The sequence below is a fragment of the Mesoplodon bidens genome, assembly GCF_964165515.1.
Source record: "Mesoplodon bidens genome assembly, chromosome: 4".
Taxonomy (NCBI): domain Eukaryota; kingdom Metazoa; phylum Chordata; class Mammalia; order Artiodactyla; family Ziphiidae; genus Mesoplodon; species Mesoplodon bidens.
In genome coordinates, this window is record NC_138160.1 from 121377228 (window position 1) to 121404542 (window position 27315).

The 27315-nt window shown below is 46.1% G+C and overlaps 2 long non-coding RNA genes across 3 annotated transcripts in view; both read left to right on the forward strand.

Moving 5' to 3' along the window:
- Positions 1-22982, forward strand: part of LOC308616245 — a 46147-nt gene extending 23165 nt beyond the window's left edge. The window contains exons 3-5 of one of the 2 annotated variants that reach the window (XR_014015713.1): positions 9544-9722; positions 18869-18991; positions 22226-22982. This is a non-coding gene — a long non-coding RNA (uncharacterized lncRNA). Of the gene's footprint in view, positions 1-9543; positions 9723-18868; positions 18992-19589; positions 19642-22225 lie in introns of those variants that run through there. The other variant, XR_014015714.1, reaches the window with a different exon arrangement.
- A 5-nt stretch (positions 22983-22987) lies between these two features.
- Positions 22988-27315, forward strand: part of LOC308616244 — a 219808-nt gene continuing 215480 nt past the window's right edge. The window contains exons 1-2 of the long non-coding RNA XR_014015711.1: positions 22988-23840; positions 26757-26851. This is a non-coding gene — a long non-coding RNA (uncharacterized lncRNA). The remainder of the gene's footprint in view (positions 23841-26756; positions 26852-27315) is intronic.

Consider the following 27315-nt stretch of genomic DNA (forward strand, 5'->3'; position numbering starts at 1 on the left):
GGACACCCCAAGCTTCTGTTTGTAACCCCGCAGCCACACAGCCACGGGAACATCCCAGAAGTCCCAAGCCATCAAAGGTAGCAGTTTCCAGTGGGAAGTCCAATGTAACAGTTACATCAGACCAGGTTATTTCATGAGGCGCATCCCATCATTTACAGCCGGACACCGGTTGCAGGAGCTGCTTGGGCCTCAGTTACACCCGTGACTTTCTGCACCCTTACCTGTCCCGCCCCCCTCGTTGCTTGGTAAGATTTCTAGAAGCCTCTGGTGGAGTTCAAGTTTGCTCCCAACCTGCGGCCCATGGTGGAGTGGTGGCGTCTGGTCTGTGGTCTAGGGAAGGGCTGCCTTTGCTGTACAGTGTTTTTCGGGAGCAATTAACGCTTGTGACTCCGGCACTGGCTGCACTGGGCTTCTTGGCTTGAATGTTCAAAGCACCAGCTAATGTGTGGTGGTTAGTGCGTTCTCTCATTCCATCCTTATAATAGTCTTATGAGGTTGGTATTGCTATTCTGTTTATACAGATGAGGAAATTGAGATTCAGAGAGGTGAGGAACCTGACCAGCTCACACAGTAAGTTGCCAGCGATGGGACTCATTCAGTCACCACTCTCTGGTTACTGGTGGTGTCCCTCTTTGGTACTTTAAATCTGATTATTTGGTTAGGGGGACTGGTAGTAGACTACCAGGGAATTTTCGTTGGGTGTTTTGTCACCCCACCCTCCAGGGAGCTCTGGGCCAGATCCCACTTTCTGGGAAAAAAGAACCTGAGCGGCTGTTACCCTCAGGCTGGAATCTTCCCTTTTGGGGCTGTATGAGGTCCTGAGTGGCTTAGAGGAAGAGGGGCACCTGGTGCAGAGTCTAAGTTCTTTCCACTCTACTTGAATGGGAAAATAGGATCCTTGAGAAAGATTGACCTGGTGCTGTATTCCTAAGGCCAAATAGCCCCCTTCATTTCAAGACCCTGGATTCTAAGCTCAGAGCTGGTGAGGTGGGTGGGGGTGGGGAGGGGTTGTGTTTGCCTCTGGCTAGCATCAGCATCCTGTAGAACAGTCAGTGGCATCGCATGCCTGCTGTGTGCCCTGCACTGTGCCATGTGCTGTATCTGGGCTTTCTCATTTGATCCTAAGAAGGATCCTAAGAGATGAAAAGTTGGTTTCCAGGGAGGCTGTGCCCCTAGGAATGGTGGAGTGGGGGTTTCCATCCTTCCCCATAGGGTCCCCGTGTCTGTGTAAGAGGGAGCCATCCAGGCACCCCAGAAACAGCGCTGCAGTGCTTCCCTTCAATCGGTGCGGAAAGCCAAGAGGGTCCTCGATGCTGGTGAATTTTGAGAGAGGAGTGTAGTGGCCTTTGGCTCCTTTGTGCTGCAGCTGTCTGCAGTTCCTCAGCACTGAGCACATTTGTTGATGGATTTCCAGAGCGGCTGCGGTATCTCCACCTGTCCTTTTTGCTTTTATAGATTGCCAGTCACTGAGGCATCCGGGTCCGGAGCACTTGGGAGGGAAAGCCATCTGCTTAATTGTTTCCAGTCCTCAGATGAGGAGCACTGAGTACCAATATGCTGAGTTGTTGGTCTGAGCCGGCTGCCTTGAGGCAGGGCAAGACACCAGGAGTCAGGGTCCCCAGCCTCCACGGCCATGCAGTTCTTGGCAAGCAGGAACCAGAGGCAGGTCATCTAATGTCTCTCGGCTTCAGTTTCCTAGCCTGTGAAGAACTCTGGCCTCTGTGGTCTCTGATGGCCCTTCTAGTCATCGTCATCAGAAAAACAGCTTCTGTTTATTCATTCAGCTAGTATTTATTAAATACCCACTCTATGCCAGGCGCCTCTGTTGTAGGTGCTGGAGATACAGCAGTCAACAAAACAAAAGCTCTGCCTTCTTGGAGTTTATCTTTTAGGTGAAGGAAATAAAAAATACATATGTATTTATTTATATATGTAAATTAAAAAAATATATACGTTTGACCCTTTACCCAGGGGTTAGGATCTCCGACCCCCGTTCAGTTGAAAATCCACGTACCACTATCTCTGCCTCAAAAACAAAGGATTCGATAAATGACTCATCCAAGGGCAGGAAGCTGAAAGAGTTTGGATAGAATCGAGACTCACACGCTCAACATGTTCTTTGAATTCCATATATTGTGACCTCTAATAGAACACAGACTTTTCCCAACAGTTAATTTAAAGATCTGTAAAACGAAAATACAGGTGCTATATTTACTGAAAATATTCGCATATAAATGGATCTGCATAGTTCAAACCCATGTTGTTCAAACTGTATGTGTGTGTGTATGTGTGTTTGTGTAATATGTCAGGTAGTATTTTGTGCTATGGACTAAATTGAAGGGGGGATGCAGGGTGTGTGTATGAGAGAGGGGAGTAGTTTTTTATTTTATTTAAGGTGGTAAGGGAAGGCTCCCTGATAAGGTGACATTTGAGGTTTGAGATGGAGGGGAAGGACTGAGCCATGCAGCTTTCTGGAAGTTTGCTTTAGCAGAATGGCAGCACTGAGGGCCATAGATGGGAGCAGTTTGCATAGCACTTAGAGTGTGTTAGGTACTGTGCTAAGTGCTTTATGTCATACATTTAATCCTGTTATCGATGTATTTTATTTGAAGAAGCCAGAGTTTCAGAGAGGTTGAGTGATTTGCCCAAGGCCACGCAGCTAGTAGGTAGTGGAGGTGAAATTCAAATGCTTATCTTAAACCATCATGTTGCTTCCCACTCAGGGACTCTCCTTATGGAGCTGGTGTTTAGTTCATGACGTGTTTTTTGTTTTGTTTTGTTTCTGCCATGCTGCTCGGTTTGTGGAATCTTAATTCCTGGACAAGGGACTGAACCCGGGCCATGGCAGTGAAAGCGCAGAGTCCTAACCACTGGACCGCCAGGGAACTCCCCATGACCTGGTTCTTATGATTTCTTGGGGAGTAAGTGTCAACAGTGGCCAAGGTGACTCCTGGCCCCTGAGTTGCATGGTTTTGTGGGGGAGAGCTCAGGGCCCGGAGTTCCTTTTTATGAGTGGAAGAAGGTAATCTGTTTGATGCTGGAAAACCCCATATTGTGTTTATGGCCGAGAGAAAAACACCTTCAGATTAGTGTAAACAAGAGAAATGGGAGAACGGGGTAGCCTGAATCCCTCCACCCTCCTCTTTGGTTTTAATTTCCCCATGATGGGCCCCACACAGCATGTTGTATGATACCAGCGATAATGAAAACACTTGGATTAGTGAACTGAGATTTATAGGGCAAACAGGGGCCAGAGGAGAAGATGGCAGTCATCTCTCTTATTTGCAGGCAGATATCCAAATTGCCACTTGCTTGCTTTTTCTTCCTGACACTATCACCTACTCTGCTTAATTAGATCCTTCTTCCCCGTATCATTTCCAACGCCTGCTCAGCCGACTGCTCGGCAGAGTTTGTGAAGCTGCACGCAGAACGCTTTCCCAGAGCCCAGGGAAGATGAGTCAGAAACACAGCACATGAAAGCCAGGGACGGGACCTGTGCATCACACTGTGAGCCCGCCTGTCCATTGGCCTCGTGGAGCAGGACGAGGAGGGCTGGACCCAGGGCCACAGAGGGGAAGCTCCACGCGTTTCCCAGCTCTCCTCAGTTTCCCCCTGAGCACCCTCTTTGTTGTGGGCAGCAGAGACAGTGAATTCCCCAGACAGCAGACCACCGCCAGCGCACGTTCCAAAACCACATCGAAAGAGTTCAGTCCTGCCCCAGAGTATTTATGGAATATTTTACTGTGTTCAAAATATCGTTCTAGGGCTTCCCTGGTGGCGCAGTGGTTGAGAGTCCGCCTGCCGATGCAGGGGACGCGGGTTCGTGCCCCGGTCCGGGAAGATCCCACATGCCGCGGAGCAGCTGGGCCCGTGAGCCATGGCCGCTGAGCCTGCGCGTCCGGAGCCTGTGCTCCGCAGTGGGAGAGGCCACAACAGTGAGAGGCCCGCGTACCGCAAAAAAAATAAAAAATAAAAAATATCGTTCTAGACTCCGAGAGGGATGAGAGGTAGCCGGGGACTGAGATGAACAAAACACTGCCAAAACCTACAGTAGAGTAGAAAGGACAGTCAAAAATAGCTCATGAGGATTTTTGGCCAAATTCATTTCTTTAATAAATATTTATTGAGTACCTACTATGTATCAGGCATTGTTCCAGGCACTGAGGGGACCCAGCAGTGGCAAGACATGCAAAACAGTCCCTGCCCACATGGATTTACAGTCTACCCGAATGGGGGAGGGGCAGGGCAGTAAGTTCATTACTAAAGAGCCTAAGAACTATGGAGAAAAACCAAGTGGGGCGGGTGGTGAGAGAGCCCTCGGGCTTAGAATTTTAAAAGGAAGTAAGTGAAGGCAGGGTGGTGTGGTGGAGACTGACAGATCTGATCTGGGACCTGGGCTTTGACGTCTACTAGCTGTGTGATCAACTGGTCTGAACCTTATTTCTCATCTGTAAAGTGGGGCTAGTCATAGACACTCCTAAAGGGATTAAGTGAGGAAAAAAATATATAAAATACATACTTAATTAGGGGTCTGTGACTGTTCTCAGTATTGTGTGTGCTTATAATAGGGTGATGGGGAACTGAAGTAGTGGCTAATTACGTTTGGAAATAAAGGGATTATTATCCGTGTCACCTTTCCTCTCTTCTAGGAATCAGTTTGAACTCTGGAAGCTAGAATTCAGATTGGAGGGGATTTAGATAAGGGTTTGGTATGTGGGATGTAGTTGGAAGTTGGACGATTGTCGGTGTTTTGCATTCTCTTTTTAAATTGATTTTCCGCATGCTTTGTGTTCACCCCAATATTCCAATAACAAGCCTGGCAGGGAGGCCGGGGCTGCCCATTAGACAAATGGGAAAACAGGTACAGGATGTGAGTGCCTGGCCAAGGTCACCTCCAGTCTCCAGAGGAGATCTCCTGCCGGCCTCGAGATGAGTCATCCTGGAGTGTTGCTCCGGGGTGAAATCACAAAGGAAGGAAGGCTTGGATTTATTGCAGGCAGTCCAGGAAGTTTCCTGTTCTTGAGAAATCTCAGAACCAGTGACCCTCCACCCGAGGGGCCTTATTCTTTGGAGGTCTGCCTCCTGCGTAGTCCCAAACCCCCAGAAGCTATGGGATCTGACTTGGGGTGAGGGAGATGGTCTTACAAGCCTTTGGCATAAACAGAGGAGAAAGAAAGGAGGTGAAAAGATGGAGAGGGTGCAGTGGTTGAGAGCTTGGGATCTGAGTTTGGTGGTTCTGCCACTTACCAGCTTGGACAAGTCCTAGAACCTTCTCCAAGCTTCATTTCCTCATTTGTAAGATGGGATAGTAACGGCCCCTAACTCCCAGGTAGTTGGTAAAGTGACATGCAATGGTGAGTGCCAAGGGTTTAGCACAGCGCCCGGCGGGAGGAGGCCCTTAGTAACGTGAGCTGTTATCACTGGAGAGGAAAATGGGGCCGTGCTGGGTAAAGGAGTGAGGGTGAGAGGGCCCCCAGGTTACTGCATCCCTCCTGATGCTGAGCCATTTAGATGAGGTCTTGATGAAGCTCTTTCCACCTGGGGCACTTAGAGTCAATCACACAGTAGATGCAATCTTGGCCCTCAAGGACTTTCTGCTGGGACCAGCAGAGCAGGAACAGACAAGCATCCCATGTCCTCTGGTCCTTGCTCACCCTCACTGGCATCGTGATTCAGAGGGCACGGCGGGCCTGCCTGGGAGGGTTCCCCCTCAGTTACCTCTCTCCCCCTCACCTTAACCTTTGCTTCTCCGGCTCAGACCTATTATTCATCCTGTGTCTCTTGGCTCCATAGAATGAAAATAATGAGCCCGTCACTACTGATAACTGTCTACAAACAAATCACGTCCCACCCCAGTCATCTGCCTCTGGTTAAATACCCTCTGCCTGCTGCAAACCGTCCTGCTGGAGCCTGGTTCCCAAACCCAGGCAGTGGGAACCCACAGGCTAGATGCCCTTTCGAAGGTGGTGACACCCTACTGGGCAGCCTTGTGGTTTGCTGAGGGTGCCTAAGGGTTCTGCAACCAAAGTGGAAAGCTCGAAGAGTTTTTTTTTATGAATCTGCCTTTCATCCTCCAGCCTTACGTCCTCACCACTCCCTGTCCCCCTTGGATGTAGATTTCCTTAAGAAAGCTGATTCCAGCCCATTCCAGTTGAGCTGAAGTGTTGCATGGGCTTGGGGTGGGAAAGCTCCAGAGGCTCCAGGTTTTTCTGTCTTTCATAGAAATTGTCCCAAGAGCAGACCTCTTAGGAATAGTACCCCCTAGCGTGAGTGAGAAGGGCAGGGGTTTTGGTCAGAAGAATCTTATTTAATTGTATTATTCTAGTCCAAAAGAGTCTAGTCCTATTGATGTTTGTGTATTTTGTTAAGATATAGCAATCTTAAGTGGGAAAAAGAACCCCAAAGCACCATGTGTCTTCTGCTCTTTAATGGACCCTGCCCTTTTGCCTGGGATCCGTTCTCATCTTTATCCTCCCACATATGCACATAATGTGAAGTCTCTCACCAGGAGCCTGGATTGTGCTAAACCTTTTACATATATTCCACCAAATCTCGCAATAACTCTAGAAGGAAGGAATTATCATCCCTATTCCTTTGATGAAAGGACCGAGGCTCTGAGAGGTCATGTCGTCATGGTTGGCAAAACTGGGATTCAAACCCAGGTCTGATTCCATCCAAAGCCTGCAAACTTAGCAATAGGTATGATTTCTGTGACTGTGTTTTTCATTCAGCATTATGGTATAGACCTTTCCCCCGTGTGCCTCTATAGTCTAATTACTGTTTAAAATGGGAACGTGAGATTCCCTGAACCATCATTGTGTAACCAGTTTATCCTTTTGGGCGTTTGTGGGCAAGGTCATTGGCTAAGGGCTGCTGAGCAGTGGTGGCAGAAAAGGGACACAGCATGGGAAGGGGGAAAGTTTGGGCTGTTGGAAGCAGGAGCACACTGCAGCTGAGAGGAACACACGGAAGGCACACCCCCTCGCTCGTTTTTACATTAGGAACTTGAGTTGGCACCTCTGCACTACCTGGTCATTATTTCAGCCATGTGAACTGGTGTGGGGCTGGGTCACGATGCCAGCAGTTCTCAGCTCTAGTGAGGGAGGTAGGGAAGGACCCATCCTCTTGAGGTAGACGGGAGAGGAGTTTTTAAGCTCCATTTTACTGATAAGGAATCTGATCTCGGGGATGGCAGGCGACTTGCCAAAGCATAGGTCTGAAGTGGCGAGCTGAAGAATAGAGCATTGGCGTTCGGACTCCTGGTGCCCTTCTCCTCCGTTGACCTAGCGTTTGTTTCTCCTCCTCTGGTCATCTCATCCAGGCCTCTTTTCTTCCTGATACATGGGGATGCTTCCCAGGTAAACCTTAGATGTACAAATGCAAATTAGATACAGATGTTACATGGGAATTCCCTGGCGGTCCAGTGGTTAGGACTCCATGCTCTCACTGCCAAGGGCCGGGGTTCAATCCCTGGCTCGGGAACTAAGATCCCACAAGCCACATGGCGTGGCCAAAAAAAAAAAAAAAAAAAGATACAGATGTTACAGAAGGGCTAGCCCCATGTGGATAAGCTGTTTCTAGAGAAGGGCCCAGTGGTTAGCAGAGAAAATCAGAACTTGTTTCCTATAAACTTCCAGGTAGAGGCGGGTTTTTGTCTTGTTGGCCCAGGGTGGAGATGGTAGCTCAGTTTTTCCTCCTTTAAATCTTTAAGATTTAAAGAAGCCTCTCAGCCTCTGCCTGGAGCAGTACTATAAACATCTTTTTCGAGTCCAAGCAGTGGTCACTGAACATTTTTCTTTCACAGTAGAAAGACTGGAGTCCTTTATAGGGGCGTTTGCAAACAGCATCAAGTTTATAGAATGACAAGCCAGATTTAAATGAAAAAAATGTTGTTTATGTCAGCTCTGCAGCTTATCAATATAAAATGAAGATTAAGATTCATTTATATGAATAGACTGTTTTGGGGAGGGGTGTTAAAAATTCATATGCCTTTGCTAATGGAACCATTTCCACATTTACAATGGGGAAAGAAAAAAAGCAAAACAAAAAAAACAAGGTTCATAAAAGCTTCCCTGGAACAACCAGAAAAAGGAGTGAGTTCCTGAAAATATAAATTGGTGGTATTATCTTTGCATATTAGCAAAATTCTTTAACCTTTCAAATAGTGTGTTGTGGACCTAGTCTGCTGTTTCGTGAATTTAGCATCTTCTTTTAATTCAGACTTTCTCTAGACTGTGTTTCTCTGCACTCACTCTGAGCCAGCCTGTGCTAGCCCATTTTGTACTCACCATGGCCTTGCATCCTTACAACTCACCTTTCAGACAGTCAGGAATCCTGTGTGCCTCTCTCCATGAACACAGTTTAAGAATAGCTCCCTCTAGAGTTTTACGACCTGGGACCCTGGAGGTGTAGTTATGAGTGATGATCAAATTCTGAAAGGTTTCTAATGGGAAGTGAGTGGCAGAGCGGAATTTGAATCCAGGTCTGAATAGCCCATAACACATACTGTTTGGCATTACCGAATTCTGCCTTGAAATGGGCAAGTCTGTGCTGAGCCTCTTCTTTGGAGTAAGACACCCTGTCGGGAAGATACCTCAAAGGAAATGCCAAGGTGAGTTAGACTGTTCCCTCTCTTCAAGGTACCTTCAATCTAGCCTGTGTTGGAGGGTCATCCTTTATTGTAGAGAAACATTTATTACTTTGTAATCTTCCTTTTACGGATAAGGAAACAGTGAATCAAAGAGGGCAAGCGACTTGCTCAAGGTCACATAGCTACGATGAGAGAACCGAGACTTTTATTAGGTAGGTGCCTGTTGCTGTTAAGTGCTCAGCGGTCCGAGACACTTGCGTGGACCACCTCATTCCTAGGTGCAGGGCCCGTGAAGCCCTTACAGGTCACACAGAGGCCGAGGTGCCAAGTGCTTGAGGGGTCCGTGCTCAGCGCTCCTGAATTGAGTGGAGAGTCTAAGACAGATTTATCCCCAAGGACGCCTCTAGGCACCTGGGTCCATGGCTGTACGTGCAACAGAACTCAGGGCTCACCCACCTCTCTCTCCCTGTGGGGAAGTGTCCCTGCTTTGGCAAGCCGACTCAGGAGACCTCCCGTTCCCAGAGCTTCCCTAGCAGGACAGAGGCCACTGAGGCCTGCTGAGCTGAGCTGTGCAGTGTAGAAATATTTGCTTTGGGTTGTACACGCTGAGGAAAGCCTGGAGGGATGCCCTTTGCTGTCAGAGAGCTGCGAGCTCCGGGACCTAGGTTTTCCAGGTCCCACCACCTAGGAGCTTCGAGAACTCTCGCAGCCCACCTGCTCCGCTCAGAAGTGGGCATCAGGATAACACGGACTCCCTTGCAGAGTTGGGTGGACAGGTGAGAAATGGCTGACTCTGTCGGACACAGGAGTTGATACTTCACTCATGTTTCTTTCCCGCCTCTTTCCTTCTTGCCTCCCTTCCCTCTTAATCTCTAGCTGGTTAATAAGCCCTGTAGGGCTTTCTTGCTGCCTTCACGTCTGCAGTGACAGCACTTTCCTGTTCTATACTCTAGGCCCCCCAGAAGCTGTCCTGCTGTATATGAAGCTTGTTGGAGCGGCACAGAAGAAGAATGAAAAAAATGCTGGGGTCCCCACGTAACATACCAGGAGGGGGTCCAGTGAGTCCATATTTTAGAGGCACCCAGCCTGCGTGTTCATCCTAGCCTCTGCCACGTTGGCTGTGTGACCTGGGGTATGTTATTTAACCTCTCTGTGCCTCTGTTTCCAAATTTGCAAAATGGGAATGAGAACAGTACTTAGAGATGCAGGGAGTATTAAATGCAATAGTGCATTAGAGCCGCTGGCACAGGTGAGTGCTAGGAACTGTTATGTAAAACAGACACCAAATCCAGCTGGAAGGGACTTTAGACAGCAGGGCCTACCTCTCTATTTTAAAAAATTAGTTTATGTATGTAATCAACAATAACAAGAACTAACAGCAAAAGCTAACGTTTACTGAGCACTTACCACGGGCCAGGCACTGTGCCAAGTACTTCTCATTAACTTGTTTAAAAATGTGAAGGTACGGGGCTTCCCTAGTGGCACGGTGGTTAAGAATCCACCTGCCAATGCAGGGGACACAGGTTCGATCCCTGGTCCGGGAAGATCCCATGTGCCGCGGAGCAACTAAGCCCGTGCACCACAACTACTGAGCCTGAGCTCTAGAGCTCGCGAGCCACAACTACTGAGCCTCTGTGCTGCAATTACTGAAGCCCATGTGCCTAGAGCCTGTGCTCCGCCACAAGAGAAGCCACCGCAAAGAGAACCCGTGCACCGCAACGAAGAGTAGCTGCCCCCCGCTCGCCACAAGTAGAGAAAGCCCGCACGCAGAAATGAAGACCCAGCGCAGCCAAAAAAAAAAAAAAAAGAAAAAGTGAAGGTACAAGTGGGGTGTGTCTCCTTCCCACCCCCAGTTGCCCTCCACAGAGGCAGTCACTGTTACCAATACTCTGTGTATCTTTACTGATATCCTCTGTGGACGTACAAAGATTTAAATCTCTTTTTACCCCTTCAACTTTAAATAGAGGAGACTTGGGCTCAGGGAGGAAACACAGCAATTTGTTGTAATAGTTCCTATTCTGTGTAGGGCCGCTGCTCCCTGTGCTGTGTGATTTTGAATCCTTCCTGCAAACCTGCAGAAAAAGCTGTATTGTGTAGAATAAATGCTCCAAGCCTTAGTTTACCTCAGTGCATTGATCGAGGATTAAATTAGATAATCCGTGTAGAGGGATTTATCAGCGTTCCTGGCACATCAGAACTGCTCAGGAGATGGTGGCTGCAGGGGAGGATCAAGGTTTTATAGGGGCCCGAAGCTTGTACAATTTGAGAGCTGTCTTTAAGAGAAATAATACAAAATTATGAATCCAATATTAAGAATATTTATTTAGAGTGAGAAAAGAGCTCCAACAGTTTACGTATTTTAAAAGCCATCAGATACCTCCAGCACTATAAAATCCATAAGAATAAATAACAGAACATTTTTGTTAATTAACTGCCTGACACGCCTCTATTACACTTTTCATTCCTACATTTTCTGGCTTCATAGTCATTGTGATCACTTCTTCGTTTGATAACAATTTTCTAAAATAATTTTCTGAAGAGAGAATAAAAGATAATTCAGCCTTTTCTCTGGCCTGGTTGATCAAACTTTGCTTTTTGTTATTGACTATTTTATTTTTAAAATTTTTATGGAAGTATAGCTGACTTACAATGTTGTATTAGTTTCAGGTGAACAGCAAAGTGATTCAGTTATACATATATCTATATATATCTCTTCTTTTTTAGATTCTTTTCCATTATTGGTTATTATAAGATATTGAGTATAGTTCCCTGTGCTATACAGCAGGTCCTTGTTTATCTATTTTATATATAGTAGAGTGTATGTGTTAATTCCAAACTCCTAATTTATCCCTCCCTCCCCCGCCTTCCCACTTTGGTAACCATAAGTTTGTTTTCTATGTCTGTGAGCTTATTTGTTTTGTAAATAAGTTCATTTGTATAATTTTTTTTAGATTCCACATATGATTGATATCATATGATATTTGTCTTTCTCTGCCTGACTTACTTCACTTATTATAATCTCAAAGGTCCATCCCTGTTGCTGCGAATGGCAATATTTCATTCTTTCTTTGTGGCTGAGTAGTATTCCATTGTATATACGTATCACATCTTCTTTAGCCATTCCTCTGTTGATGGACACTTAGGTTGCTTCCATGTCTTAGCTATTGTGAATAGTGCTGCTGTGAACATAGGTGTTGTTGTTGACAGTTTAGATGTGGAAAATGAGTAAATTCATACAGATACACTCACTGTTTGTAGTATTACTACCCATTTGTGTCTCATAAACAGAGGAATTTTGGTGAATTCTGTTTTGTACAATTCTTATCAAAAATGAAAAAGAAGCTCTGGTATGTTATAATTGAACGCATGGAGGATGTTTCTGACAGAAGAGAACTTCCCTTAAATGGGGGAACTGAATCCTCTACTTAGGATTTTACAGGTCTAGGAATTGTTAGCATTTCTCATAGGCTGGCGTCTGATGCTATACACTTTAAACCTTCCTCCTTCTTCCCTACCACACACGTCCATGTTGGGCTCTGTTGAACACATTCATGTGGCGATTCCACCACTGATGTGGCATCAGGAAGTGGCTGGTAGGCCCTGGGTGCAGAGGCAGACTCCTGGGAGCTGGGCCTCCACTGGACGTTAGCAGTAATTCAGCACATGTGGAGGTGATGGCGCACCACATAAACATAGCCCGCTAAACTCAAACTCAGTGTCTGCCCGCCCGCCCCGCCCCCTGGCTTTGACTCCTGCGTTGGGAGTCCCTGAACGCCCAAGGCCGCTGGAACATTACACAGCACGAGGGCAGGAGTGACAGAGGGAAACTGGAGTGAGGAGAGACAGTGCTCTTTCCCGTCATGGTTAAGACTTGACTTTGGCAAAGCTTAGAATAACCCAAGATCACGTGAACATGTTTCTTTCCAGGCCCCCTCCCAGGACCTTGGAAGGGGCTGTTAGAAGCAAGGGCTCTGAAGCTTCAGGTCTTTGAGCTCCGCCAAGTTGTTATCGTGTTCTGGTTAAGAGCAGTGTCGTCTGAGAGAGAGCGGTGCAGCCCGCTTGGGAGCTGTGTGATCTTGGCTTACTGATTCCCTCCATGAACCTGCTTCCTCAGGAGTAAGCCTGACACTCTTCCTAGTATTTACCTCTCTGGGAATGTGAACTCCATGAGGGCAGGCACTGGTCTGTTTGTTGCCGTGTCCACAGTGTCCAGGACACATAGTCCACACCCAAACATCTGTTTTGTGGAGTTAATGAAGTGCAGGATGTTTGGGTGTTGAGCCCCAGGCTCTCAGAGGAAAGGAATCCAAGGCACAGTGAGCTTAATTCCCTTTCCTGTACTACACGCTGCCCTCTAGTCAGACCTAAGACAGACCCTGGGTCTCTGGGCCTCCTTTCCTTCCCGCTCACCCTCCCACATGAGCTGAATAGGAAGGGGAAGCTTAACTCACTTCCGAGAGCCTGAGATAATCATCTGAGTTATTCCCTCTGTTATGGACATGAGCCAGGGTCCCTGGGTCACATCTCTGGAATTTGCTCTGATCCATGGAATCCGCTGTTCCAGAGACTTGCCTGCCTTCTCCCCTTCCCTGACCTGCCCTGCCCTGAGTCCTGGGGGATGGTGGGAAGCAAGGGAGAGTTGGGAGAACCAAGGTGAATGGTTTTGAGCCGTGAAATAGCCTGAAAATCAAGTCTGGAAGATGAATGGCTCTGGGACTTGCAGGGCTTAGCAGGGGCAACACTGGTAATTATTGACATTCCTGCCTGAGGACTCCGGGAGGCCCCTACTTCACAGCTCCCCTGGATTCTGAGAGGTCCTTGAGCACAGCTGGAAGTCACTCTGTGTGCCAGAACCTTGGAGATGAGGCCGGAAGGGCCACCTCAGTGAGTAGTCACCCTGTCACTGACAGGAGCTATGATCTAAAGAGCCAGGTGGCTACAGGTGGGCACTCGGCCAGCCGTGCAGAGCAGACAACAAAACTCCAGTCTGGGCCCTGCAGATGAAGCTCACCTGTTTGCCCTACTTCCCCTCTGCCTGGCAGAGATTTCCAGCCAAGCCCTGCACCAGCTTCCACCTCTGTTTTATGATAAGCTGTTCTGATGGGGAGGGCCTGTGCTAGGATGCTTCCCTTTTGACGTGGAGCTCAGGGCAAGGATGGGGGTACTCACCAAACCCTGCCCAAACCCTGCCCCATGAGTAAGACAACTGGGATGTTGCAGCCTCTGCTTCCAGCCTGATTTGATTCTCTCTCCAGCCCTTGGATAATATTTATATACAAATGCTGGCTCTGATCTCCACCCAGGAAAACACCAGCTGCTATGGAACTCTTATTACACGTTATAGAGAGCAGAGCCTCACGTGGGCCCCCGTGAGCTTCTCTGGAGAATGTTCTATTTGTGTTTTACAAACTTATCCCAGGGCTGTGTCCAGACAACTGAAGTTCTGTCAGAGCCGAGAAAACATCTGATTCCTTTTAGAAAAGACAAAGGGATTAGGTGTCCCTGGGACTTTGACAAATACATTGCTAGTGGTTTTGATTGAACTTTCGTTTAGGGAAGATTGAGTGCAGAAGTGAGAACGCCAAAGACCCAGACTGTCAGTGCTGAGAAGATGCCTGGAGATGGGCACAGATACACCATTCGTTGGTAGGGATGTAAAGTAAAGCAGCCTTTTGGAGGGATATTTGGCACCATCTTTCAAATAAAATGAGAATGACCTTTGATGCAGTCATTCCATGCCTTGGAACCTACCCTAGAGTGTGCTTGCCCATGTACACAAAGACCTATGTTCACAAATGCTCCCTGCAGCAAAAGTAGGAAATCACCTGTGTTTCTCAGCGGAGAGCTGGCTCAATGAATTGCGGTTCATCCTAATAATGGAATACAGTTGTCCATTAAAGAAGAACAGGGTAAATCACAACAATGGCCAACGCATAGAGGACTTACTCTATCCACTATTCTAAGTGCTTTATGTATTTTACAGTATTTACAATGTTAACTCATTTAATCTTCACAGCAATCCTTTGATTACTATTGTTAGAATATTTTTATAGATGAGAATAGAGGTGTTAATTAACTTGTCCAGGGTCACACAGCTAGTAAGTTGGGGAGCTGGGCTTCAAGCCTGCTGGCCCCAGGGTCTGTAACTACCTCACAAACCCCTGCATGTCCAAATATGGAAAGATGCCTCTGACTTATTAGTAAGTGAAAAATTCAAGTAGCAGAGATATAGAGTGTGATTTTATTTATGTAAAAAATGTGTGTGTGTGTGTATGTGCACATGTGAACACATCACATATATTTTTAAAGGTAAAGTAAAAGTAAAAGTTCTGGAAGAATACATATCCAATCATCGGTTCCCTTCAGGGAGGGATATAATAAGTAAAAAGAATTTTTTTTTAAACTTTTAACTGAATATAGTTTAAAAAAGTTTTTTTAAATTGAGGTATAGTTGATGTACAATATTATATAAGTTTCAGGTGTACTGCATAGTGATTCACAATTTTCAAAGGTTATACTCCATTTATAGTTATTATAAAATATTGACTGTATTCCCTGTGCTGTACAATATGTCCTTGTAGCTTATTTATTTTATACATAGTTAACTAGATACAGTTTTATATTTTCTTGAACAAGTGCCTTTGGAATTTTAGAAAAAGTAAGCTTGAGCCCACCGTCAAGGTAATCATAATAAAATAATGATCATTTGGTTTCTACTTCTCAATAGCCCCTTAGAAAGGAGAGGCTTCCTATAAACATGGGCTCAGAGTAACCCTTAATGATTAACTCCAAAGTATAAGACGTAGAAGGAAGCCTAATAGACCTTGCCATAAATTAGATGAAGGTAGTCCAAGGAATTGTTCTTCTGATTGGCTGAAAGGCATTTGAGATAATTACCCTTTTTTTTATTACTCTCAGAAATCTCACCTCCTCCTGGAAGCCATGGGCCAGACAGTGGAAGAATAATGGTGATTTTCTTGGCATACAACCCCTCCCCACTCCATCTTCACTCCCCCGCCCCCTGCATTTAATGAGTTCACTTAGTGCATTATTGCATCTCAGGTAAACACTCCAAGTACTTCGGCTTTGTTTAATCACTGTCCCTTCAGGGTCATCCTGTAAAAATGGACTCACGATGCATTACATTTTTAGGTGCTTTACAGTTTGTAAATCTTGTCTTCATTCATGATGTCAGTGAACTGGGGCTGGTGCCTTGTCACTGTAAAGCCCTATGTACAATATCTCTTTCAGAGTTAAACCAAGCAGGGGCCTAGGAGAGGGGCTGATGAGGAAAATGCGGGCTATCAAAAATTTAATCCCCGGGCCTCCCTGGTGGCGCAGTGGTTGAGAGTCCGCCTGCCGATGCAGGGGATACGGGTTCGTGCCCCGGTCTGGGAGGATCCCATATGCCGCGGAGCGGCTGGGCCCGTGAGCCGTGGCCGCTGGGCCTGCGCGTCCGGAGCCTGTGCTCCGCAACGGGAGAGGCCACAACAGTGAGAGGCCCGCATACCACAAAAAGAAAAAAAAAAAAAAAAAAGAAAAGAAAAAAAAAAAATTTAATCCCCATTTTACACCAAGGGGGAAAGGGGTGGGGTGGGAGGAATTGGGAGACTGGGGTTGACACATATACATTATTGATACTATGTATAAAATAGACAACTGATGGGAACATACTGTATAGCACAGGGAACTCTACCTAATTAATGCACTGTGGTGACCTAAATGGGAGGGAAGTCTAAAAGGGAGGGGATATCTGTATGTGTATGGCTGATTCATTTTGTCGTGCAGTGGAGGCTAACACAACATTGTAAAGCAACCATACTCCAATAAAAATTAATTTAAAAAAATTTAATCCCCATTTTAAAGTCCCCAGTATTTAAATATTGATTTGTGAAATGTGACCTAACAGAAAGAATATAGAAAAATAGCTCTACTTACTGTGTCAGGGCATAAAGTACCCCATGTTTCCATGTGCTTTCTTATTTTAATTCTCAAAGCAAGTTTAAGGGATAATTATTTCCATAAGGAAGCTGAGGCCCAGGGAGTTTACATAAAGTCCTCAGAGTTATACATGTGGACAGTGAGAGATGGATTTCTCACCCAGGCCTGTCTGTCTGCAAAATCCGAGTTGCTGATCCTCTCAACAGAGGAAATAATAGAGAAAAAAGTATCACTCAAATACCACCTCCCTAAGATACTGTTAGCAATTTAGGTTTATTTCCTTTGTTTATCTATCTAAACAAAACTAAATTAAAAAAGCACCACCTTGGTAATCAGAAGTAGTCATATCAACTGTTTATATCCTGTTTTCTTTTTTTCACTATCTTATTGCTTCGTGACGTCATTTTAAAATGATTGCATACTTCTTCCAACTCAATAGTTAAAAAAAACTAATAACCTGGGACTTCCCTGGCGGTCCAGTGGTTAAGACTCTGTACTTCCACTGCAGGCGGCACAGGTTCCATCACTGGTCAGGGAACTAAGATCCCACATGCTGCAGGGAGCAGCCAAAAAAAACCCCAAAACCAAAAACTAATAACCTGATTAAGAGATGGTTTAAGAACTTGAACAGACATTTCTCCAAAGAGGGCATAGAAACGGCCAACTGGTATGTGAAAAAAAGGATCAACATTACCAATCATCAGGGAAATGCAAATCAAACCACAATGAGATATAACCTTACATCTGTCAGGATGTCTATTATCAAAAAACAAAACACCATTGAGCGCCTCAAAAAGTTGAGTGAAAATTATATCGGAAAACATTAAAGCCCTGTTTTGTGAGTGCTGTGAGTCTAAGCTACTCCAGTCGTTGACACCTGAGTCCTAAGGACAGTTGAAGTGAATCTTCTTTCCTTGCGGCCAATTTCTTCTGTCAACTCTGGAGAATTTATTCTACTCCATAGAGGAAAGCCATGTACCAATTTGTGCTGTTTGTCAATCGCTTGCTTTTTCATAAATGTAATTGCTACTCTGATGAAATGTTCAGATTTCCTTGGAAAAGAATAAATAGCTGTAAACACTTTAAGACAAAACAAACAAAAGAAAAGCATTGGCAAGGATGTGGAGAAATTGGAACCCTTGGACACTGTTGGTGGGAAAGCAAAATGGTGGAGCTGCTATGGAAAACAGTATGGCGGTTCCTTAAAAAAATTCAAAATAGAACTACCATATGATCCAGCAATCTCACTTGTGGGAATTACCCAAAATAATTGAAATCAGAGTCTTGGAGCCATATTAGTACTCCTATGTTCATAGCAGCATTATTCACAATAGCCAAGATGTGGAACCAACCTAAATATACATCGACAGATGACTGGATAAAGAAACTGTGGTGTATGCACAAAATGGAATACTATTCACAAAATGAAATACTATTTCAGTCCTTAAAAGGAATGAAATTCTGCAATATGTGACAACATGGATGAACCTTGAGGAGATAATACTAAATGAAATAAGCCAACCACAGAAAGACAGATACTACATGATTCCACTTGACATGAGGTTTCTAAAGTAGTCAAATTCATAGAATCAAAGAGTGGGACAGTGGTTGACAGGGGCTGGGGGGAGGAGGAAGAGGGGAGTTACTAATCAGTGGGCATAAAATTTCAGTCAAACATGATGAACAAGCTCTAGAGACCTTCTGTACAACACTGTCTAGAGTCAGCTGTGAAGTACTACTATATGTTTAAAAATTTGTTAACAGGGTAAATCTCATTTTGTGTTCTTACCACAATTTAAAAAAAAAAAAAAAAAGATTACTTACTATTCCAGAAGAGTGATGTTCTTTGGAGAGGTTCCTAGACATGGAATTGGTAGGTCCAAGAGTATGAATGTTTTTATGGGTTTTTAAAAAAAATTTTAATGAAAAAAATTGAGATATAATTGACATATAACATTGTATAAGCTTAAGGTATACAAAATATTTTTATGGTTTTGGATACATGTTGCTAAATTGCTTTTCAAGAGGGCTGTATTAATTTGCACTTCAACTAACAACTTTGAGTGACATTTTCATCACATTCTTGTAGTCATTAGTTATTGTTAAAAAATGAAAACACACAAACAAAAGTCTGACGTGTTTGCTTAATATATACCAAACTGTTCGCAGTGGCTAGTTTGGAGAGTGGGTTGGGGCTGGTGGTGGTGGTGGGAGCGGTGAAGGGGGTGTCCCTTTTCCACTTTATGTCATGTGGTGCTATTACAGACATTTTACTATAGGCATATATTACTTGTGTAATAAATATATTTTAAACTTTTGAAATAATTTTTCTTACAGACAAGTTGCAAAAAGAATACAATGAATTCCCTGTATTCCCTTTGTAATATGTTTTTAAAAGATGAAATTATTAAGAAATGTGCCCTGAATATCAGATGTCAGACCTTCTACCACCAAGACTCTGTAAGTCAGTTTCTTTTATTTATTTATTTATTTATTTATTTATGGTTGCGTTGGGTCTTGGTTGCTGCACGCAGGCTTTCTCTAGTTGTGGTGAGCGGGGCTACTCTTGGTTGCAGTGCGCGGGCTTCTCATTGCGGTGGCTTCTCTTGTTGCAGAGCATGGGTTCTAGGCATGCGGGCTTCAGTAGTTGTGGCTCGTGGGCTCAGTAGTTGTGGCTCGCAGGCTCTAGAGCACAGGCTCAGTAGTTGGGGCGCACGAGCTTAGTTGCTCTGCGGCATGTGGGATATTACCGGACCAGAGCTCGAACTCATGTCCCCTGCACTGGCAGGCGGATTCTCAACCACTATGCCATCAGGGAAGTCCCCGGAGTTTCTTATTAGGTAGAGTAGAGCCTAACAGCAACTTGGGGAAATGCTCATTAAAATGCAGACTCCTAGGCTTTAGCAGGATGTATGAAATCAGAATGTTTGGGGGCGAGCCTGAAAATCTGCATTTTAAACAGGCCCCCCTCATCCATACTCCTCTGTGCTTCTGAGGCCCCTCAAGGACTGAGAACTACTGTTAAAAAGGTTCCTCCTTTTGATTTTATTTCCTCTAGTAATATTGTGGCTTCCTTACTTGGAAAGCCCTCCAACGAGCAGGGCTGAAGAGAAAAGTGAGTGAAATCTGAGCATCTTTTTTGCAACTTTTCACACTTTGTGCTGCTACTGCTTAGCTGCAGCCAAGCTGTCTATAATTTGTTTCCTCAAAAGCCTGCTATCTCCCTCAAACTAGAAAAGACCGTTCCAGGGGAGGCCCGGTCCAAAAAGCCACGTGTTGTGGATGGTGGTGATCCTTCTCCCCATCAGCCCTCTCATCCTGGATGTTCCAGGGAGTGGCAGCCGGAGGCTTCTGGTCTCCTGCCTTGCAAGTGCAGCCAGGAGGCCCTGAAATGGGGAGGGTGCCCAGATTACAGCCCCAGGTCATTCTGCTCTTTCATTTGTCTGATGCTGATGCTTTTCCGTGCACAGTTTGTCTCCCTTGGCCACCCTGCACATGGCCTTTCCCCATGTGTGTTACCTGTATGTTACATGTGTGTTACATCGCCAGGTCAGCTTCACCGGGGGCCACCCTGCTCAGTTCCTCACCTGCCCCCACCTTCTGCACCCCCTGCCTCTACCATCCCACCTTCGTCTCCACCCCCAGAGCTGTTCTTTCCAGCTCATGGATTTGACCATGTCACCTAATAACTTATCTTGGGGACTGAACGACTAGTGACCAGAAGGATAGCAGAAAGCCAAACCGTGGAGAATTGAATTCAAGATGAAAGAGAATTGTTGTCGTTTTAAACGTTGTTTGGTCATAAGTTTATTGTTTTCTACATTAAAAAAGTAATACGACCCACCAGGTGTTACATGCCTGTATGACCTTCGAAGTGGAAGGAAAAAGTTAAGGAAAAAATGTACTAATGGTTAATATAGACAATTTGGAAAATAAAAAAGTAGAAAGTAGAGGGGCACCAGCCAGCCGTTCCACTAGCCAAATCCACTAGCCAAATCAAGCTACTGTCTGCTTTTGGGTGTGGTATAGCTTGGAGGATAAGGGCACAGGCTCTGAATCGGGTAAATCTTGAGTTCAGATCCCTTCTCTCCCTCGTCAGCTGTGGGCAACCATTGGGCAGCTTCATTATCCTCTTGTAGCTTCCGTTTTCTCCTTGGTTAAGTGAGGATAAAAATAGTTCCTATCTTGCCGTGAAGATTGAATGAGATAAGAAGGTAAAGCAGTTAGCAGGATGCTTGGTGTTAGTTCCTTTTCATCTTGTTCACTTCCTTTCAGTCCTTTCACTGTAAGTAGTGTTTTTGTTTTCACATAGTTGTGATCACACTGTCTGTATAAATTTATTTCCTGCAGGTATTTCTTAACATGACAGCCCAAGCGTTTTCCATGCTGTTTTCAACTCCTCATAAACATACATTTTAGTGGTTGTGTAATATCCAATTGAACGGATATATCAGATACATCATAGTTGCGTTAACCATTTCTTTATTGTTAGTCATGGGCATTATTCCAGGTTCGTTGTTCAACATAACCTTATGTATGAACACCTTTATGTGTAAAATGTCACCCTCCTTCTTCCAATCACTACCAGTTACAACCATTTCCTTGAGGAAAATTCTTAGAAGGGAGATTATAAGGTCAAGCGGCATGAACACTTAAGTTTTTTGACCTATCCTGCCAAATTGGTTCCTGTAAAGTTGGCCTCCACTTATATTTTCAAGGCAATGGATGAGACTCAGGCTGAGGGTCCTAGATTTTGTTATGCAGGGCAGCTGTTGGGGGTGTCAGGGTTGGACACAATCAGTTGGAGTTTTAATGGATGCATCTAGCAGCCATTGGGAGGGTGGATGGCGGTAGGGCCAACATTAGGGGTTACCTGGTGAGACTCTGCACCAGGGCAGTGGTGCCATAACTGTCTGTGAACCTGGCCCTCTCCTCATGGCAACTATTGGTCCCATTTATATGAGAACCTGTGGTCACAGTCTCATAATCCTGCTTTCTTTCTTTTTTGTAGGTTCCATACAATTTATTTATTTTTTCCCTTTAAAAAAATTGAAGTATAGTTGATGTACAATATTATATGTTACAGGTGTATAATAAAGTGATTCACAATTTTTAAAGGTTGTAATCCATTTATAGTTATTATAAAATATTGGCTATATTTCCCATGTTGTACAATATATCCTTATAGCTTATTTTATACATAATAGTTTGTACCTCCTAGTCCCCTACCCCTATATTGGCCCTCCCCCTCCCCTCTCCCCACTGGCAACCACTAGTTTATTCTCTATACCTATGAGTCTGCTTCTTTTCTATTATATTCACTAGTTTGTTGTATATTTTAGATTCCACATATAAGTGATAGCATATAATTTTTGTCCTTCTCTGTCTGACTTATTTTACTTAGGGTAATACCCTCCAAGTCCAACCATGTTGCTGCAAATGGCAAAATTTCATTCCTTTTTATGGCTGAGTAATATTCCACTGTGTGTAATATATATATGTGTGTTTGTATATATATATATACACACATACACTATGTACATATAGTGTGTGATATATATATATCACACCTTTTTTATCCATTCATCTGTTGATGAACACAGGTTGTCTCCATATCTTGGCAATTGTAAATAATGCTGCTATGAACATTGGGGTGCATGTATCTTTTCTAATTTGTATTTTTGTTTTTTTCAGATACATATCCAGAATGGAATTGCTTGGTCATATGGTAGTTCTATTTTTAGTTTTTTGAGAAATCTCCATACTGTTTTCCACGGTGGCTGCACCAGTTTACATTCCCACCAACAGTGTATGAAGGTTCCCTTTTCTCTCACAATCCTGTTTTCTTCGTGTGTTGCTCCACATGTGAATCTATGCCCTTTCAGTCTCGCATAAGTAGCTTCACGTTGTTGTCATCCTCTGTGATCAAAATGACAAGGATTCTTCATCTTTAGGGATCACAGATTAATATAGTGAATTAGTCTGTGAGCCCTGGTGTCACTGCCTGCATTGGCATGTCAATCCTACCACTTATTATCTGTGATCCTGAGCCTCAGTTTCCCAGTCTGGGAAATGGTACCAACCTCATAGGATTAATTGAACAAGGTATTGTGTGTTCAGCAAAGTGCTGTGTGTCTGGTATTATTCTTATCTATTTTCCTTTTTCTAAGTTAAAAGACTCTGGTAGAAGGAAACTAATTCAACCTCTAGATTTACCACTTTCCTTTCCTCTAAACCCAGCAAGGGCATCAGGATTAGGGAGCAATACCAGGAAGCCCACCTTGCCAAAATATGTGCCCTTGTGAAACTGTGGGGATGGGAGGGGAGAAGGTTGGGGAGGCCACAGTGATAGGTGACCAACCATCCTGGGATGCAGTACTTTCAGTGCTAAAACCCGGACAGTCCCTGGCAACCTGGGTTGTTGGTCACCCTAGCATGATGGTAGTAGGTGACGGCATCTGGTAAAGTTGTCCAAGGGAGAGAGAACCAGATCCTGGAGTATTTGAGAAGGGTTTGCCATTCCTTTAATTGCTGTTGGGCAAACCCATTTGGAAACTCATTTCACCTGGGAGTGAACTGGCTGCCAGAAATGAGGCCCACCTGGGGTATGGGGTGGGGGAGGGGAGATAATTGCCCTGCCCCCAGGAAGCCGGGCCAGGGCAATTCAATATCGTCTAGATTTGAAGGGTGTGCGTGGAGTGAGCGTGCCTTGGCGTGAAGGCTGCGTGCAGTCCTTGCTTTCCAATCCCGGCCGGTTTTCTGCTCTCATGAAGCCTTCTTTCTTGGCAGAAAGAGGGGTCAGTAGCCCTTAGTGGACGACTGAGTGGACGAGGGTTCGCTCCCGCTTCTGCCCAGGTACCTTCCGATTCTCTGCCTCTGTATGAACAGTACCCCCAAGACAGAGGCCGAGGGTGGGGAGAGTGGCCACGCTTAGGCTGCAGGCCAGTGCAGGGGGTGGTCAGTAGTTGGTATTTCCTCTTCCAGCCCTTTCAAAGCATTTTAAAATCGGATTAGCTTTTTGACAAACACTTGAAGGTTTGCTCTCCTCTGAGAGGCTCAAAGGCCTGAGGAAGAGCCTTCATCTGTTTACTTTTCCTTTATGTGGAAACTTACTTGGGCTGTTTCTATAACCAGCTTCCCCTCCCCCCAAACTCCCTCCCCGAAGCTTTGGAGCTGGTGGGAACTCACCAGCCACTAGGGCCCTGGCCCTCCCTCCGTGGTTTTCGGGCCTAATGAACTCTCATGCCTTCCAGGATTGCAGCTTTGAGCAGTAGGACTCGGGCGGCTCACTCTGCCCGGCATTGGCCTTGTAAGTTTGCTGGGAGTGGAGAAGTGAGCTGAGAAGGGCTGGCCTGTGGACTCTATTGCCCTCCTGCAGGGCAGCCAACAGAAGTGGCATCTTTCCTCCCGGGGGTGGAGAAAGCCAGGAAGACGGGGGTGGGTAGCGGGGGGCGGGGATGGCGGGAGCAAAGCTGGGCCTGGTTTTAGAGAGCAGAGAGCTGGCCGCATCAGGGCTCCTCTTCCTCTCCCTTTGTTTTTTGCGGTTCGCGGGCCTCTCACTGTTGTGGCCTCTCCCGTTGCGGAGCACAGGCTCCGGACGCGCAGGCTCAGCGGCCATGGCTCACGGGCCCAGCCGCTCCGTGGCATGTGAGGTCTTCCCGGACTGGGGCACGAACCCGTGTCCCCTGCATCGGTAGGCGGACTCTCAACCACTGCGCCACCAGGGAAGCCCTCTCCCTTTTTAATTAGCCCCCTGCTAGGGGGTCAGGCAATGTGTGTGTTGGGAAGAGCAGGGAGAGGAGGCAGGTGATTGGGTGTGTGCATGGATGTACATAACAGAGAATTCAGGCTGGAGGTGGGGGCTGGAGCTGTGGAAGGGAAGGAGGGCAGGTGGTCAAGATAGACTTCTGTGTTTCATTTTGTTAGTATGTTATATAACAAGGTAAAAGTGCATATTAAGCCAGAGAAGTATCCCCTGTGACCAGTCTGATCACGGCTAGACGAAATACAGGGTCAGGAAGATTCAGGAATGGTTTCCCAGAGGAGGTGGCAGGTAAACTGAGACCAAGAGACAAGTGGGGGTCGCTAGATTTGTACATTCAGTGAAGATTTGGGGAGTGCCTGCTGCGTGTCACATATTGCTCTAGAAGCTAGAGAGCTGGAGGTGAGCAAAACACATAGACACCCTGCCCTCATGGAACTTATAGTTTATAGCCCAGTGGAGGGAGACAGATGAACAGAAAGACCCTATGATGTTGAGTGGTGTTAAAGAAACAGTCCTCTGACACCTGTTGAAGTGGTAGGGAAGCCTTGATTGAAGGCGAGTGCAATAGGGAAAAGATTGAGTTCAACTCTGAGCATGGCAAAGACAGCTGGGGTTTAGAACCAATCAACAGACTGAGGGGGTCAGTGGATGAGGTAGACATCAAGGGGAGGCGATTCTCGCTAAACCAACTTAACAGGATTCTTGCAGAAGGCAGGCCAAGGACTTAGACATCAAAGATGGGTGATGAGGAACTTGATCGGATCTCAAGGGTAGGGGAAGACTTAGCAGGATTCTTTGCTGAAGGCAGGCCAAGGGCAGGACCTCATTGAGAAGAGGGCTCAGAGGAGCCTGATAAAGTTTGGTCAAGGAGAGAGCCTTTGTGGGAAAAGGTGCTGTGAATGAAAATAAAGCAGGTGTGGGGTACAGTGAGGAGAGAGTGATGGGGGTGCTTTTTAGGAGCAAGGCCCCTCTAGGGAGGTAATTTTCAGGCAGAAATTTGTATCTCGTGAGGGAGCCAGAATTTCAAACACCCCAGGAGAAGGTGCTCTGGGTAGAGGAAACAGCAAGTGCAAAGGCCCTGAGGTATGTCTGAGGAATAGCAAGGAGGAGGTAGTTTGTAAGGTCAGAAGAGAGGGTGGGTGAGAGTAGAGAACAAGGGCCTTGGAGGCTGTGATGAGAAGGGGTGAGAGGGCAGGAAGGAAGGAGAATTTGGAGCCAGAGTAAGAGGAAGCCTGCAAGGGGCTCTGGGTTGCACCAGCATAAAAGAGGAGTATGTGCCAAGGAGCACGCTTGGGGGTGGGGGAGGGAAGGCAGCAAGGAGCGTTTCTGAAATCCTAGGTGTACAATGTGGGAAAAACAAAGGAGGTGGCGGGGTGTGGGGTCGGGGCGGGCCTGGTGCAGAGGAGAGGAAGGTGAGGCGCCAAACGGGGAGGGGCAGATCAGGGGGGTCATTTGCCATCTTCTCAGTCAGGGTTTCTCAGTCATTTAAATGAGAGCCTCTGCCCTTGCGTAAAAATCGGGCAATTCAGGGAGGAAGGCCTCTTTAATTTCAAGGAGAATTATAGAAGCCGGAAAGAAGGGTCGGTTGAACTAAAGTTGGAACTCGTCTAGTCCCTCCGGCTGCGCTTCTTGTAAATAGCGCCCTCCCAGTGTTGGAAAGGCATCAGTAGGGACGTTGCAGCTGCTGGGTAACGTCCTTCCTGTTGAGATGCGCAGGACTTGGCTGCGCGTGTGCATCCGTGTGCCGTGCCTGGAAGCAGGGCGTGAGAGCGCAGGTCAAGGAGTTCAGGCCCCCGAGCCCACTCATTTTACCCTCGGGGGGGGCCCCACTTCCTCTGGGGGCCCTGGCTTCCCTCTGGCGGGTCTTCAGCTAAGAAGTCTGCAGAAGTCATTGGCCAGGCTTAGAACAGATCCTTTGTGCCAAAGGGGTTGGTGGTGTGGTGTGGAGGGGTGGGAGCTCCTTGGCTGAACCAGGATGCCCTTCACGAGCGGTGAGCCCTGCTGAGCACCGGGATTTTGGGGGGAGAGGGAGAAATGGGATTGGGCGGCCAGGGTAGTTTGGCCACATGTGAGTTAAAAAGCAGATGAAAACCCACAGAGTAACCAGACATTCTTCTCTTTGCATGCAAGATCCTGCCGAATGCTGGAAGAGGAAGGAGTATTTTCTTGCTTTTTAGACATTACATCCTGTGAGGGGAAGATTTGGAACAGATGGGGGCCAGGGGGCCCCATTGTATTTGCTTATTTCCCCCTCCCCTCCTCCCACAACCAGAAGTGTGTGTGTGTGTGTTTAAACCTTGAGAAGTTAACTCGGGAAAAAAAAAGTCCTGTAGAGTGGGAAAGTAAGATTATCAGGGGTCAGGGAGAAAAATTCACAAGGTTCCAGAAAGAATTTACTTTACCTTGCAAAGCCTTCTTCTAAGTCCAAAGACAGATAATTAACTCAAAATTTCCTTTTAGGTTTAATGGCTCTTCCAGCGACATCTGCATTTATGAGGGGGGAAAGAAAAAGGATCCCTAACAGATGGAGAAAGAGGCCCTCTGGTTAGAGAAAGGTAAGGAGTGTTTCTGAAATCTTAGGCGCACAATGTGGGAAAAACAAAGTGGGTAATGTCTTGTGAGAGCTACTCAAGTGTTGGCGTGAGTTCCACCCCCACTTGTGTTCTGCTGGATGGGCTGCCTTAGAGAAGACCGTAAGAGAGGTGATGTAAAGTGGTCTGTGATGTATTTGATTGGCTGCGTGGGGTCCCTGGTAGAGTGATGTCCCTGGCATGGCTGTGGGCAGCTGGATGGCTGGTAGGATGTTTTCCCCCAAACCACAGGTGGTCCTTTATGCTGATGAATGTCCAGAGCAGGATTCTCCTTGGGAAGCCGGAAGGGGGCTCTGCCCGTGGGGTCAGATGGCAGTAACTAGTCCGGGTGGACCAGCTGAACTGCCCACTGCTGTTTTATCTGACCACCCCCCCCACCCCTGCAGGGAATGTGGGCTGACTGCATGTGAAAAGGAGAGGGCAGGACC